Raw genomic sequence first — 16,015 nt, forward strand, 5'->3', positions numbered from 1 at the left:
ACCTCGGACACAGACCGTGCTGCATGCGGACTGAGCCAACTCCCTCGCAGTACTATTTTGGCTTTTAAGAGTTTGGTCTGGATTCCCCTGCCTAGCAGATAAAGTTGGATTATCTTTCACACTTTGGATTTCTACTACTTCTTGGACTTTGTACGGAGTCGAGGAGACCGAATTGGAATACATTTGAGAAGGATTTAAGGGATTTACCAAAGGACAGAATCATCGTTCATCAGGACTTCCCTATTTTACCAACTCCCTCCGCGGCAGTAAGAGGAACTAGGGTTGGGTGTGGTCGCATCGGCCGTGCGGCTCACTCGACGCCTGTTCTACTTTAAAAAGGAATTTTGGGACAGTTTCGGACATTTTTGTATTACCCCTACTACCCCTGCTTGGATCATGAGTAATTCTTTGTTTTTGATTAAGTGATTTTTAGAACAGAATCTTAAGAGAGTTTAATTCTGATTAGGTATTACATGATTTAGGTTCAAAATTGTATTCATATCTTATGTTAACCAATGTCTGATTCTTGATCAAATTAATTGAGCTGTTGCAAACCGCTATTGCTGAACCTGCAAATAAAATTTGGCTCTAAAGGTCAAAAATCTTTGCTGACGATTATTTCTCCCTTTTCGCTGGTACTCAAGACAGTAAAACTATAGGCAATCTTAATGGTAGCTCCGACACCTGGCTCTTATTGGTCACACTAGTCGTTTCCACTTAAAACTATTTCTATGTCCCTAGGGCTTCCAGCCTAGCCTTTAAATTATGACCTGGCACGTACCAAGTGCACAGATCCATTAGGGGTAAGCCACCACAACTGACGGGACTCAACTTCGGACCCAGCTGCAGGACGCCTCCCTGACTGGCGGTTCCGGGGGACTTGAGGAAGCGGGGCAGACGTCAGGACTAAGGGTGGTTAGAAGCCAGGCGAGTTACCCTGCCTACAGCTTGAGTAGTGCTATCATTGAATTCGGTTGGAGTAATACTCCGCAGACGTGAAGCCATAACCTATAGTAAACGGAGAAGCTGTTATACCTGTTCCGGGATCTAACAGGAGTCACTACTAAAACTATCAAGTATGATAATATATTAGTTGTTATCACAACTACCAACCTCTAATAGTACATAGAGTGTGAGAGTCATTAAATAATCTGATGCATTTATCTTAACAGGGAGACATGACACTGAGAAGAGCTGTGACTACAATAACGTGAATCCTGAATCTTTTTCATGTGTCACATGGAGCCAGTCTCAGAGAACCAGTCAGATCCCTGCCACAGTCCAGACTGTCAGCCAGGATGAAAATCACCAGCACATATACTCCTCTCTTCTCCACGGTCAGCTCTCCGTTCAAACAAACTTGCTTCCAGAGCTGCGATGTGCTTAAAGTTCATGAGCCGTTACATTAATAATAACAATGTTTCCTGCTCAACAAACCCAGCTTCTTTAAAATGATTTTCCTTTGTGCTGATTTTCACTGACCTACAGGTGATGCTTGTGTCTATGAGTCACTCAGAGGTCCTGAAAACACTGGAGATGGTACAGTATAAACTTTGATCCATTCACAGCTCTCCAACATCTATGTTTGAAATTCAAGCCAGTTAAAATGTTCTGATTTCAGTTGGACGGGCCGGTGGCTCACAAATGTCAAATCTCAGACTGAGCTCAAAAGATGTTGGACAGAGGAGTGAGTACACAAAACATTACACAAGTCAATTATTGCAAATTCTTAGTTGAAACAACAATACCACAAATTTGTATGTCACTTTACCAAAAGTTTGTGGACACCTGAATACCATACCTGTACATGCAGACTGTGATTGTTTAATTTCAGTTTCAAAACCCAGCTCAGAACATGTGGTATTAACACAAAGTAACAGACTTTGTTTTATATTGCTAAAGGTTTAGTTTCTGTGAAATCTTTACAGGAAAACGAGGTGATCCAGGGAAGAGCTCCGACTACTAGAATGTGAATCCAGACTCATCTACAGGTAAAATTTTTAGTTACTGAGTCATTTTCAAATGAATGAATGAAAATATGCCATATACCCATCATTTAATGCAAAAACGATAAGGACTTGTTTAAAAAAGTGTTGAAGTCGATAACTATGGAAGCATCAGGTGGGGCTAAATATGTGCGGGGGACTGGAATATCAAACTACATCTCTACCTTTTACCTCTCTGGACTCCACCAACAGAAAAAAAAAATATAAAATTAGAAGCTTTGTACACTAGAAAACTGCTCAAAGAAATAAGCATGATGGATGTGTGGACAGAACTACACCCGACCCATAAGTTTTTTTACATTCTGTTCTCATCCACACGTATGTACTGGACAACTGGGATGATCTTGACACTATATTTGGACAACAGCCCTAAAGAGACTAAATGCCAGCCTCTTAAATGACTTCAATGCCAAAATACATAAATAAAGATCTTACAGATTATGTGTTGCATAACGACAATGGGAAGGTGTCTCTGAGTACATTGTGGGATGCAGCCAAGGCTGTTATTAGGGGCAAAGTTTTAATGTGGTCAGCTCGTAAGAAGAAAGAAAAGGAGAAACAAATGAATAAACCTGACTGCAAAACTAAAACCCCTGGAACACAGACATATGAAGTATAATGACATCGTAATTCTAAAACAATAGATATGAAAACAAACACTAAATAGCATCTATGACGCCAACGGGAAAAAATAAAGCTTCTTCATGAAGCAAAAAGATCTAAAAAGCAACTGGCATGGAAGACACGTAAACAAATGGCTGAAAGATTTGTTCACAACCTTAAAGACTCCAGATTAATAAGATGCACCACGATTTGAAGACATCCAGCCTTCATTTGAAACTTATTACAAGAACTTATACGCACAAGCCCAAGCAGCTGAGGCATCAGTTGTATCAGTTTTTTCTATCATCTTTAGTTTTTACCATAAATTTGGAACAGAACAAAATATTGACCAAGAAATAACAGAGGAAAAAGAAATAAATCCCTGGAGCTGATGCTTATCCTCGAAAAGGGTATAAACCTTCCTAGAGATCCTTGTCCCAATTACTTAAAGAATGTTTTAATTATGTCCTTTAGAGGGGCGGTGACTCTCCTGGAGACGAGCTATAATTTCAGTCCTTAAACCAGGTAGAGACAAGACAGAACGTAGCTCGTACAGACCCACATCGAACTAAACGTAGATTATAGATTTTATGCATCAATATTACCAAAAAGAATGGAAGATATTGTCCCAGATCTGATTGACTCAGATCAGACGGGTTTTGTGAAATACAGGCGAGCCCAGGATAATGTGCGACGTGCTCTCCACCTCGTTCCTCAGATGAGAGGCAGTGATAGGGAAGCCATAGTCATCAGCCTTGCGCTGAAAAGACTTTTGATTCTGTTCGGTGGGAACATTTATATCTAGTCCTTAAATGTTTTGGATTCAATGATCAGGTAATAGGATGTCTGAACTGACTCTACTGCAGCCCACAGCCACAGTTATAAATAAGTGGGTCCTTATGTAAAACGGTACGCTTTAAAGGGGGTGTTGTCAAGGCTGTCCTCTGAGTCCTATACTTTTTGCTCTTTTCATAGAGCCACTGGCACAGGCGATAAGAGATAAGGATTTTAACCGGGGATTGACTGGAAACACACAACTTAAAATCTGCTTGTACGCAGACGATATTTTAATGAGTCTTTGTAACCCTGAATAAATAAGTCTCCTAAATGATTGTGTCTATTTAAAAGAATTTGGTACATACACAAACTAAATTTACACAAAACCCAGACGTTGACGTTTAAGTAACCATCTAAAAACTTTTATAGAGCCTTTTTAAATTCAAGCTGACTGGTGACGTAATTAAATACCTTGGATGCACAGACACTATTTATGATCAGAGCTTTAGCTCCATAATCAGCCGACATCAAATCAGTTCTAAGTCGCTGCTCATTATTCCCCAACAAATGTGTACAGTCGCATAGACGTAATCAATGAATGTACTGCCCAGACTCCTGTTCCCCCTTTCAGTCATTGCCAATCAATGTCCCTCCAATCAATGGCCCTACACTGTTTGGGAAAGATTACTACAAAGCAGCACAGCTATGTTTCCCTGGTCAACTGGTGTGATCCGGGACTTAGATGTAAAATGGAAAGCAAACTGATCTCCGGGATTTACTCGCTTTACAAACAGACAGAGGCCCTACCACACTGTACCTGGGAAACACATGGCAAGATTCTTTATAAATCCTAAAATGAAAAGTTCACAGACCAACAACCAGACTGTGGACAACGTTGGAGAGGGTGTGGTACAATAGCTGCTGTCCATTTCCACATATTCTGGGAACGTCCTAATATTTCTTCATACTGGGCAGATGTAATAGCAGTAATCAGATCAATATTTAAGCTGCAAACCCATCTCAATTTCAGCCTAAATATATTACGGAAACATCCCAAATAAAGGGAAATAAACAAGACAGATGTTTGTTACAGTTACTATTAACATGGAGCAAAAAAAGCAAAAAACCAGGAAATGGGTGAGTAACAAGTGTCCAACAATTTCAGACGGGATAAAACAGCTGAAGAGCGTGGAACATAGGATGGAAAAGATAAGTATATATATATGACAAGAGGATCCAGAGATATTTCATTTCACAGTAGATGACCCTGTTGATGTAAATGTTCTCAGTATGTATGTACAAAAAAGGGTTTTCACTATCAGTTTTGTTACTCACCCCCTTCATTTTCTGCTCTAAACCAGACTTGTACAAGGGTGGAAGAAAACAAAGATCCCTTTGACTGTGGATCTTAAAGACCAATCTCGTTGTTAACCCGGGATTATAAATTTTAGTGAAGGTTTTGGCCCATCATCTCTCTTTGTACCAACAGACTGGTCAAACACAGGTGCTCTTTATTCAGTATCTGCCAGTTGTTTAACCCTCATACCTGATTTTTAATTTATCTATATATATCTATATTATATTCAAAAATATTTTTGTTGTTAGCATTAAGGGAAAAAAGTATCTTCTTCAAAACCACCATTAAAATAGCATGCATGTTATATATATTTAATATCGTTTCTATCTCTGTTACATAAATATTTTAATCCACTTCAGTCCAATCATAAATGACAAATGTTTAATTTGTCTGTTTCATCTCCATGGATGCAGAGAAGATATTCCACGAAGTAGATTGGTGCTACCTTTTTGAGACTTTGGGGAAATTTGGATTTGGGGCAACTTTCACATTTTGGATCAAAACTGCTTTATTCTAGAGCCTCAGCTTGGTTTTGTCCAGAAACATGTACTCCTTTGAGCTATATTGTGGAATCCCAGGGATGCCCCCTCAGTCCTTGATTTTGTGTGAGTTATTTAGCCCATGGAAGATATTCAAACACCATTTGTCTTTGTACGCCAAGTGGAGGTATAGCGCTTATAATTTTCTGATTCTTTGGCCAAAAATAGTCCCACCTGGGTGAGACGGAGGAGAGTCTCTGCAACCCTGTTTCCTTCTCAGATTTCATGATAATGTTACAGAGTTAAGAAGTGTGAAGAAACATAATAATCAAAACAGAAAATTACAAACCAGATTGTTGTTTGATTTCAGGTCCATAAAGAGAAGTGCATCATCAATGAAACAAGACAAGTCTGGACAACAACATGAAGAACAACATTCATCTGTAAACATGTGTTTAAATGACATTTATTCAACTGCTGCCACCCAGACATCAGACACACAGTCTTTAAATTTGAAGATCAGATGAAAGAATGACCTCTCTGGATTCAATGTCTGTATCAATGTCAACACTGATGATACTGTCTGATTATTATATCTATGTTGTTGTATTTATGTGGTCAATTGCAGGTTAAATACACCATCTATCATAGACTGTAACATGTTGTATATTCTACTTTATTTCTGTTTAGTCTCATCAATAACTCAGTTCATAAAGTCAATTCAATGTTTAAATGACTGAATCATTGTTGAGTTTCATGGAAGTGTTTTTGGTTTCCATCAGTCTGTGTCTCTTGTGCTGCTTTTGCTGCATTTTACTGTCCTTTCTTCTTCTAGTTCTTTTGTTGTGTGCAGCACTGCCCCCATGTGTCACAATAAAACAGTCTATGGTCACAGTCAGCAGCAACAAGCTCAGCTGAAGACTGGAAGAGTTTTACTATACATATATATATATATATATATATATTCACTGAACACTGTAGTGTAAAAAAAAGTCTTAATTTTAAACCCTTGTGTTGTAGATAAATATCTTTATTCATGCTGACATTAAACCATCACAATATGAACAGGATGCGTCAAAGTGTTAAACAGGGGGATGAGATGTTAGTTCTGTTGAAAAAAGAATGAAGCTGACAGAGACCAATGCCAAGAAAAAAAGAATATGCCTGATTCATTTTCCTCACAGTTTTTTTTTCCCTCTGCATTGTTGCTTCCTGGTATTAAATCAATATTTGAAGAAACTAGAGAGGCTCCTGAAGGAAGTTCTCCTCTAGCGCTGGTGACAAGGAAATAGGACAGCTGTTTTGTGGAGCTATAGATATGATGATTATGTCGTCAGATTGGTATTGTTTGGGGTGATGCCATCATTCAGATGTAATTTGTCGTCACCTGTTTTATTGTCAGGTGCTGTGGTCCCCTCTCTCACTGCTACTGTGTCTTTGTTGTGAGGATATTGATTGTGGTTTTCTGGATTACATTAGGGGGATAAAAAAATTTCCAAACCAAACAGCAGTCAGCTGTTCACAGAAAAAAAGACGGGTGCTCCAGTCAGAAAACACTCTTTGAACGGGACATCATCTGCCAACTTCTGAAGAACACAAATGATCAACACGACAATCAGAAAAAAACGGGAAAATCAACCTCATCCTGGTCACGTTTACACACAGATCCAGTATCCATTAGAAACACCAGACAAGCTCATCTAAAACACACACAGTCTGTTTAACTTGACTGTTGCTTCAGGGGCAGCCAAAACATTTCCACTGGTAAAAACTTTCCCCCTGAGAAAGTCAAACCACCTTCACCTTATACCAAGTCTCATTCCACAAAGACTTTATGCAACTGCATATCAATATCTTTCAGGCCAAAACCTTCCACTGCACTTCAGAACCAGCAGGAATCCATTATGAAAGGGTAAAACTCCCTCCTCAATGAAAGACTGAGAAGCAACCCTCTTAAATGAGGGTCAGAACAGTTCACAACAATATCCTGTACAGATGTGTTTGGTTCTCACTGCACTAAAAGAAAATAATTCTTTTCTTTTTCCCATATATTAACCTCCTAATACAGACCTCACAGGTTTTAAAATTGTCATGTGTTTACATCTGACAGCCAACAGAGGGTGCTGTTCATTGCTTTATCTTCTTGACTGAGGTTCATCAGACTGTAGTAACCACCAGTGATGGGAGTAACGGCGTTAAAATAAACGGCGTTACTTTTTCAGTAACGGGGTAATCTAACTAATTACTGTTTCCATCTTTATAACGCCGTTTCCGTAACTGAAAATTAAATGGGGCGCGTTACTTGGTTCTCAGCCCGGGAGCCGCGCCCGCTTTTTTTGCGGCGAAACAACCGCATAGGTGGGGGATTGGCTAAAGTGGAGTAGACTTTCACGATAACCAATCACAGACAGTGTTCAGTTTATACAAAAAATCACCCCCACACCCAACTAGCAGAGGTGAACGGCAGCATTGCTGAATGTCGAGGAGAAGTTGTGAACCGTCACCGGTTATTTTTTCGGTCTGATGTTGTTGTATCTGCCTGTTACATTTCTGACTAGAGGCCTGACAGACTGTATCATTGTAGAAGCTTCAGCTCAAAAACAAGTTTCGATCTTACTTCCATAAAGACTGATCTCTAAAGGGGCAGAGATTGTTGTTCCTTTTTTTTTTCTCCAAACAAATCAAATGTGTTGTACACAGTCGTCAATGGAAGCGCATAGGCGAACAGCGACTGTGTTTATATCCAGCTTGTATAGCGATATCTCCCACTTTAACGATCATGGGCAGCGCTCTGCATCCGAGAAAAGGGAGATTTGGCGGAATTTATCAGGCTCTGTACAGGACCAGTGATTTGTTGTAAATCAGCAGCCTTTAGAAAGAGCGGGTTTGCGGGTCCAGTCTTCAGGTCATCAACAACTGTAATTTTATCTGCAATGTACGCGATGACGTATGAGGGAGGAAAAAACAGGCCGCAGCTCTCACAGCGGGAGGTCCGACCGGGATTTTTTGCCGATGTGAAAGGGGTATATGTCTACCAGTTGGGGGTCTGAGGTGCAATAAATTTTAAATTTCTGTGTCAGTATGTGTCGTTATGTATACAATTCTACTCTATGCAACTGGTTTGTGAAACCTGCTAAGAAAAAAATCAAATTTTTTTAAACATATTTAAACTTAAAAAAAAAAGGAAGACTAACGAAAATGTTACTTTCCCTGGTAACTAGTTACTTTTATAGTGGAGTAATTCAGTTACTAAGTTTTTTTTTTGAGAAAAGTTATAGTAACTGTAACTAATTACTTTTTAAAAGTGACGTGCCCACACTGGTAACCACCGGGTAAACTGAAACCCTTTAAAAAATATTCAACTTGTCTTTGTCTTATGAAGTTAGAAATGGACACGTATAATGTTTGATGGCTCAGTGGCGTAGCCCTGTTTGAATAAAGTATTCTGAGGTGGGGGACGGAAGCTTAAAGTTAGCAGACTGACTTTTCTGAGTTATAATGGCAAAGTGCGTTCCTGTTAGAACGCAGTCTATAAGTTTCCCCAAAACTTAGGTGAAGAATAAAGAAGCAGGAGACAGTCCTTCCTTCTGGGGCTTTCATCCAGTATAAGCAAGGTACACAGATGTGGTCGGTGTGGTTAATGTGTGTGTGCTTCTGAAATAAACCGAAAATTAAGAAAAGCCATCAATAAAACAGCTCACGATGTGTTTAACCATAACACACAACCCGAAATAATAAAAACAATCATTAGCATAAAATATATGATATGTTTATATCATATACAGGAGAAATATCCATGACATCATATATATATCACACATTTAACTGACAACATAAAAAAACGGTCAGTGGCATAAATATAACTAATCAAATGACCATGTGGCTGGATCCTGGCTAAGCCCACCTGCTCTGTCATGCGCCTTCAGAACAGAGGTGATAACAGTTCACTGTGAGTCACAGAGCCACAAGATTCCTTAGGATGATTTGGTTGTGGAACATTACCCTCTGTGCATGAATTATGATATCCTGAGTAAAGATTTTGTTAAAATAAAAACAGATTTTCAGGAAGTTACGGGACATGTCCATGCCAGTTTAAACATAATGGAAAGAATAAATCAAACTGATTTTATCATAAATCCATGAGCACTTATGTCATTGTATGCTTTGGAAAACACTTTAACCTACTTTCAGACACTTTAACATTCTATAGCTCTATTGCAAAAACCCTAAATAAGAAAACAAACATGTCAGCTAATTTCATTTTTTCCAAAACATCTCTAAAAAGAAAAAAACAAAAGTCACTGCACCCCACTGATTTTTTTAATGGACCTTAATGAAAGTTGGCAAAGTTATCCAGGGCACAGTGTCACACTGCACTGCATGCAGATGTAATTTTGGTCTTCCGTGTGCATGCAGCATCGGGGCATCTGTTTGCATTTTTGACCTGGGTGAGCTTGGGCCAGTGATTTCCTGTGCTCAACCTGACCTCACTTGGTACTTTGGTCACTGTTATGCGCTTTGCTGGAGGTGGGGTCCCACGGGGTTTCTTCCTCTCCTGCTTTGCTAAAGGGGAGCCAGCATTTTATCAGTGAAAGGGCCACAGAAGCTTTGAAGATGAGGAGATTCGTCTTTTCCATCCAAAACATCAGGCATCACCAACGGCATCAAAAAACACTCGCTTTGTACCACAGCTTGTTTCTACATCTGGGGGATACATGACACACACACTGGTCAACGAGATCCACCATGTGTTGATAAAGGGGCCACCGAGAAGGGTCTTTGGAACTAATCATCGTTTTTTCTTTCTTGAGCCATTTTTGGCAATCTTCAGGGGACTGGCACAGGTGGATGCCATGGTGGAGGGATGAACGGGTAAGCCAAACGGTGACAGTGATGTTTCCGTTAGGCTGACAACAGAAAAAGGCCCCTCTTCCTTCTTCTTTCAGTTGTTTTTCACTCTTGAGTTTCTGACTCGCTCCTTTCACCCGTTTGCTCTGCATGTGGCCCTGTGCCATAGATGCCTCAGTCTTTCAAGGCCCAAGGAGTGGAATGCTGCGACAAACTTGCAAAAAACCACCTTGTGGTTTTTGTGCTTTCTGTCGTCACAAAGGGCTCACTACATCTCCAGCCATTCCTAAACCACCGCTGTGACCCCTATTTGCTGAGCCCTGGTACACTTCAAATCTGTACACAATAACCTGAGGACCCTCCCCTCACCCACACTTCACTCCCCAGGGTTTGGGCTTTTTGGGTATGTATTGCTTTTTGCAGTTGACTTTGAAGGGAATGATTGTCATCAATTGATTGGGATTCTTCAGGGTCTGCTGTAGCAGGAATGTTTTCTGAAGTGTACTTGGCACTGGTCTTACTTGAAGTGTGGTCCTCTGCATCCTGGCCTCATCATCTTGAATATCAGCATGCGACTCACGCTCCTGACGTCTGCATCTCCTTCATCATCCTCATTCCTAACGCCCATTGTTCTCTGGCAGCCACTAATCAAACTGTTTCACTTATTTGCACTTTGTGGTCTAAAAATTGACAAATCATCCCACAGCATTCGTAGGAAAACTGGACACCTGGGCTTCAGTACCCCCCTTCACAACTTGTGCTAGCTTCCTCACGAAGACTCAGTCTGTCGGTGGGACATCACACCTCAAGTCATCACCCAGCACAGGTCCTCAGGGTGCGTTCGAGCGTTGCTGTTCACTCGATGACACACGCCTGCATCCCAGGTTCGCCACCAATCACATGTGAAGTTTTCAGAGGACACAAGGTGGTGAGCTCATCAGGACGACAAACAACTGGAATACAGGAGGAGGTGGAGCAGCTGGTGGGCTGGTTGCAGAGACAACAGCCTGGTCCTGAACGTGACAAGACCAAGCAGATTATCGTTGACTTCAGAAGAACCGGCCAGCCAGGCTCCACTGCTCATCAACAGCTCCGCTGTGGAGGTGGTCAGCAGCAGACGACCTCACCTGGTCTGTGAACACCACATCACTGGTCAAGAGGGCACAAAAGCATTTTGTACTTCCTGCGGAGGATGAGGAGAGCCCACCTCCCCCCGCCCATCCTCAAGACGTTCTACAGAAGCACCATAGAGAGCATTCTGACCACTGTCTCTCTGTGAGGGTGGAGGCTGCAGCGCCTCCGACTGGGAACGTGAGGAGAGTGGAGGGGGATCATCGGGGCCCCTCTTCCCTCCATTCAGGAAATCTCATCACGCGCTGCAGTCCCAAGCCCATAACATCATCAGTGACCCCTCCACCCCCACTTATGGCTGTTCTCCCTGCTGCCCTCTGGAAAGAGGCTCCGCAGCATCCGGTGCAGGTCCACCAGGTTCTGCAACAGCTTTGTCCCCCTTACAATCAGACTGTTGAACTGTTGAACTCTTAACTGGACTCCGCTTCACACATATACATAACTTTTACTGCCATTTTGCACCGTTATTTTGCAGTATGAACATGTTGTACATTTTGGAACTTTTTTTTTAAAACAGTTTCTTCTTGCACTTTTGATACATTCCTATCGATGATGCACTTTATATTGTACTTTCATTGTAATTTTATTATAAGCATGTTCTGTTGTTCTGTAAACACCCTGTGCATACAAAATGACAAAAAGTTAATCTAAGTCTAAGGCTACATGACTTATGTTGGAACTACTTAGCAATGCATGACGTTCACTTTGTTGGACACTGGTTAATTGCAATTTTCTACTTATTTAAAGTAACATTTTCAAAACTAAAACAATAATTATTGTTACTTAGATACTCCTGCATATCATCATATTTTTATTTATTTATTTATTTTACCTCTAGGATTCACTGGAATAGAAGGATATTTCAGCAGTGGTCAACGTGTGTTGCTTCCTGTTGGCCATCTTGGATTCAGAGGAGGTTCACTTGTAGTTACAACAACTAACCACTGAATGAACCTAAATGGTGGGTGGCAGCAGTGAGCATTCTAATGGCTGATATGCAACTCCTGCATAGAAACCATTGTAATGGCAGGAAATGACTTTTAAACAGCTGTCCACTGTAGTGCCCGCTATGACCCAGAGTTACCTTGATCAACATACATCACCCAGTGTTTACAGAATGTTTGTGTGCTGGTTTATTTCAGGACAGATGAACAGTACCAAATCACTGTACAGTGTTTATTTGTTTTATAGACATTTTGTTCAGCACCCACTATTTTATGTATTCAACCTAACATCACACTGGTGTGAGCTGCCTGCTGTCTTCTTGTTAACACATTAGCTGGGGTTTTTAAGTGTGTTGATGCCCAATACTGGCTATCACACCTCTCTGTGGGAGAGGAACTGACAGTTTCTTTACAGGCCTTACTGAGTGAACGTGCAGCACAACTGAACAACACACAGGTTCTTTCAGTGCTTTGTTTAAATCGATTCCCCCTCTATGTATAGAATCTTTGAAGTTTCAGTTGAAATAAAAGTTAAACTAAAGAAGGTCTGTACTCTCTGCTCAGAAACTCTCAGTGCTCCATTTAATACATGGGCCAGATGCAGATAAATGCAGAAGGATTAAACATTACGTTTGGAAAGTTCATTTGGTCAATACTGACCCTTTCAGTCATTATCTGTGTGCATTGTAATTCTATATACATACTGTATGTTGGTTTATGCCCTACACAACACACATTTCATCAGTACCACTCTGTGGATGCAACAGCAGCAACTTCTGCAAAAGACACAAACAATAATATCTTTGCAGTCAGGAAATGTAGGCTGTGAAACGGCTGCTGTGGTCAAGTCTTAGTCGTATAAATGGTTCAAGCTTTTTGTAAAAGGGAAGGAAGCACAGGGGGTTATACGAAAGACAAAAAAGGCAATGTAACCTCTGTCTTTGCTTTGAAGAACAGTTTGACATGAGCAGTGCAGCACAGTGAGACAGAGTGGTGTGGAGATGGGACAGACTGTGCTCTGTGTGTTGGTCTTATCCTGTAAGTACATTTATGACTTTTCTGTTTGAACGGTGCGGATCAAGTGAGTGAATGGAGAGGATTACAGATATCACTGGGGGAAATTTTGTGTCTCTGACAGTCTTACAGAGCAGACTTTTATCAACATGATGCCTGGTGCCTGTGTCTTAACCCTGTTCACTGTTTAAACCAGGGATGAACTCAGCCTCTGTCTATGTGCAAACACATGTTTTACATCGATGGAAAGATTGATTCTTCAGTTTTAGGTACCTGCTCTTATTTTATATAGTCCAAGCAGTTGCTCCGTGCGTTTAAGAGTGAATGATGTGGAGGTTAAAGACGTCCAATGCGTCTCTGACTGGTGAATGTGGTCCCAACAGAGGGCGAACATTTGTAGCGGAATGAAAAATCGAGTTGTCTTGGAGAGAGCGGAGCTTCTCTGAGAATCTATCTTAGACTTCATGCAGGCTGGGGCGGGCTTTACTTGATGGGCACCTCATGCAGCCAATCCCATGTGGGACAGACTAGGATCATACCCTTGTGTTTAAACGGCTCCAAATAAAAGTGTATAATTGGTACGGGCCAGGTAACAAGCAGAACAAAAAGAGGATAATAATGAAAATTAAAAACAAGTTTAACAATATAAGTGTAACTTTTTTGGAACAAAACAAAATGGATAAAACACATGAGGCCCCGTGAGGGCTTTGAGGGCTGGCAACAAGGAAGGGTAGAACTATACAGGACACAGTAGTGTGGTCACGGAGAAAAATCATCACGGAAAGAAAAAAAATATGATGAATCATTTAAATGGTTATATTTTATCCAGTGATTTGTACTTTAAAGATTTTTTTTTCATTTAGCCTCACCAATTTTGATCATTGTTTATTCCAAAAAAGGCTGAATTTTTGCAATTTCCCATTCAAATGTTTGGAAGAGAACGGTGGGCAGCAAGCGAGCTGAGCCTCACCTTGGATTGCCAACCCCCCACTAACTGATATAATAATAAAAACGGTTCAAACACATTTAACACATGAACTGATTTTCCATAGTTTAATAATATTCTAATGTACATTTTTTGGGCACCAACTGTATGCCCTGTAACGTGTTTCGTGTGCTGAGCGATCATACACAGCTGAGAAGAGGTTCTGCTGAGGCAGGCAGTTCTCTTTCCTCATGGCAGGGGGCGCTCATGATCCCAGAATTCGTAAGTGACAGCAACTAGGCTAGGGATGACATACAGTTACAAGTCCAGTGCAGCGATCCATTTATTTTTCCGCTTTTCCGTCCAGCCTGACTTCCAACATGGAGGACTACATTTCTAAGCTAAAAAAAATCTTCTAAAGTGGCTTTCAATCTAACAGGAGATTAATAATTAAAGGAAACCAACGCCGGAGCTGAAAGGTTTGCTTCAGACTATGAGACAGAAGGTTACCCGCTCCTTTTCAAACGGAGTGGTTTACACGAAAAGATGGCTGTGTGGGTGTCCTGCTAGAAACCGCCTTTTTGCTTTCCTTCCCTTCTTTTCTCAACTTGTGGCAATGTCTGGACTCAGATGGGATTTTATGATTTGAAGAATTTCTATGCCTATAAAAAGTTACAGTGCTTACTGCCTTCTCCATCACACTTTAATTGCTATCTGAGGTGCCCCGGGCCCCCCTTTAATGCTACTTGTCCCGCCTAAATATAATATTAATTTATTAAAGACAGTTATTATCTGATTGTGGCTTCCACTTCCAGCTCTTGGGAAGGTGTGAACACAATCGCATTCATGGTGTAGGTACCCGATCTGCTCGCCCAGAGTATCTGTCCCTTCTGGGTGATGTCATGACATAGGGATGTTGACTTTGTGTCTTATAATTGGTTGAAACTATGGGGCCTGCAGTTTGGGTTGCTCCCCGTCTGAAATTGGCCCCTAACAGTCTACAAGATCCCTATGACCCAAAATCGAGAAGCTGGGAGGACAGTCAGTTCATACATCAAGAAGTGGCTTGGCCTCCCCGGTGCCTCAGCAACATCGGCTTGTATGGACACGGTGCCCTAGAACTGCCCGTCTCTACCTCATAGAGGAGTTTAAATACACCAAAGTGAGGCTGAACATGACCCTGGACTGATTCTCAAGATGATGTGATCCGAGCGGCTGCTCCCAGACTGGTAACAGGGAAAGGAAATGGATCCCATCTGAGGCCGTACAGCAAGCAATCGCTCTCAGCATGGAGGAAAATTGTAGGACAGGTACAGCATGGAAGAGGTGGGTTTGGACTTGCAAAAGAGTCGACCCCCATGGCACAAGGCAACATCTACCCAGAGGAGAAAGCTGGTGGGTTTGGCAGGTGCGGCAACAAGAGGAGGCAGAGAGATGGCAACGGCAGTCTCACAGTCCAAACGGGGCAGTGGACTAGCTGGGAAAACATCGAGCATCGAAGCTCACATGGGAAAGGGCTTTGGGTAATGAAGAAGCCAAATTAGCTTCATCATCAGAGCCACCTATGATGTTCTTCCCACGCCCAAGAACCTAACCATTTGGGTGGGAGAAGATCCCTCCTGTGCACTTTGCCAAACTCCTGGAACACTGCGGCACATCCTCACTGGCTGCAAAACCAGTTTGTCCCAAGGTCGATACACCTGGAGACACAACCGGTCCTACGGAACTGGGATCACCCTGGAAGAAAGGAGAAGCACCATCAACGTCCTCCCTCCACCAATGCCCAGACCTCGAAACACCACCACCTTTGTAAGAGCGGACAACTCCCAACAAAACCATCTGCAAGAGTCGAAACAACCATCCCAGACTCTGCCCGAACTGGAGGATGCTGGTTGATCTTGACAAGAAACTCGTCTTCCCCCCTGAGATTA

The 16,015-nt window shown here is 41.6% G+C and overlaps 1 long non-coding RNA gene across 1 annotated transcript; it reads left to right on the top strand.

The window, feature by feature from the left end:
* The first annotated feature begins 1,670 nt into the window (after window positions 1-1,670).
* On the top strand, window positions 1,671-5,650 carry LOC125023570. The gene is made up of 3 exons (XR_007114645.1): window positions 1,671-1,687; window positions 1,929-1,991; window positions 5,593-5,650. It is a non-coding gene; the product is annotated as an uncharacterized LOC125023570 (long non-coding RNA).
* Window positions 5,651-16,015: the final 10,365 nt, after the last annotated feature.

The sequence above is a fragment of the Mugil cephalus genome, chromosome 1 (assembly GCF_022458985.1).
Source record: "Mugil cephalus isolate CIBA_MC_2020 chromosome 1, CIBA_Mcephalus_1.1, whole genome shotgun sequence".
NCBI classification, from domain to species: Eukaryota; Metazoa; Chordata; class Actinopteri; order Mugiliformes; family Mugilidae; genus Mugil; species Mugil cephalus.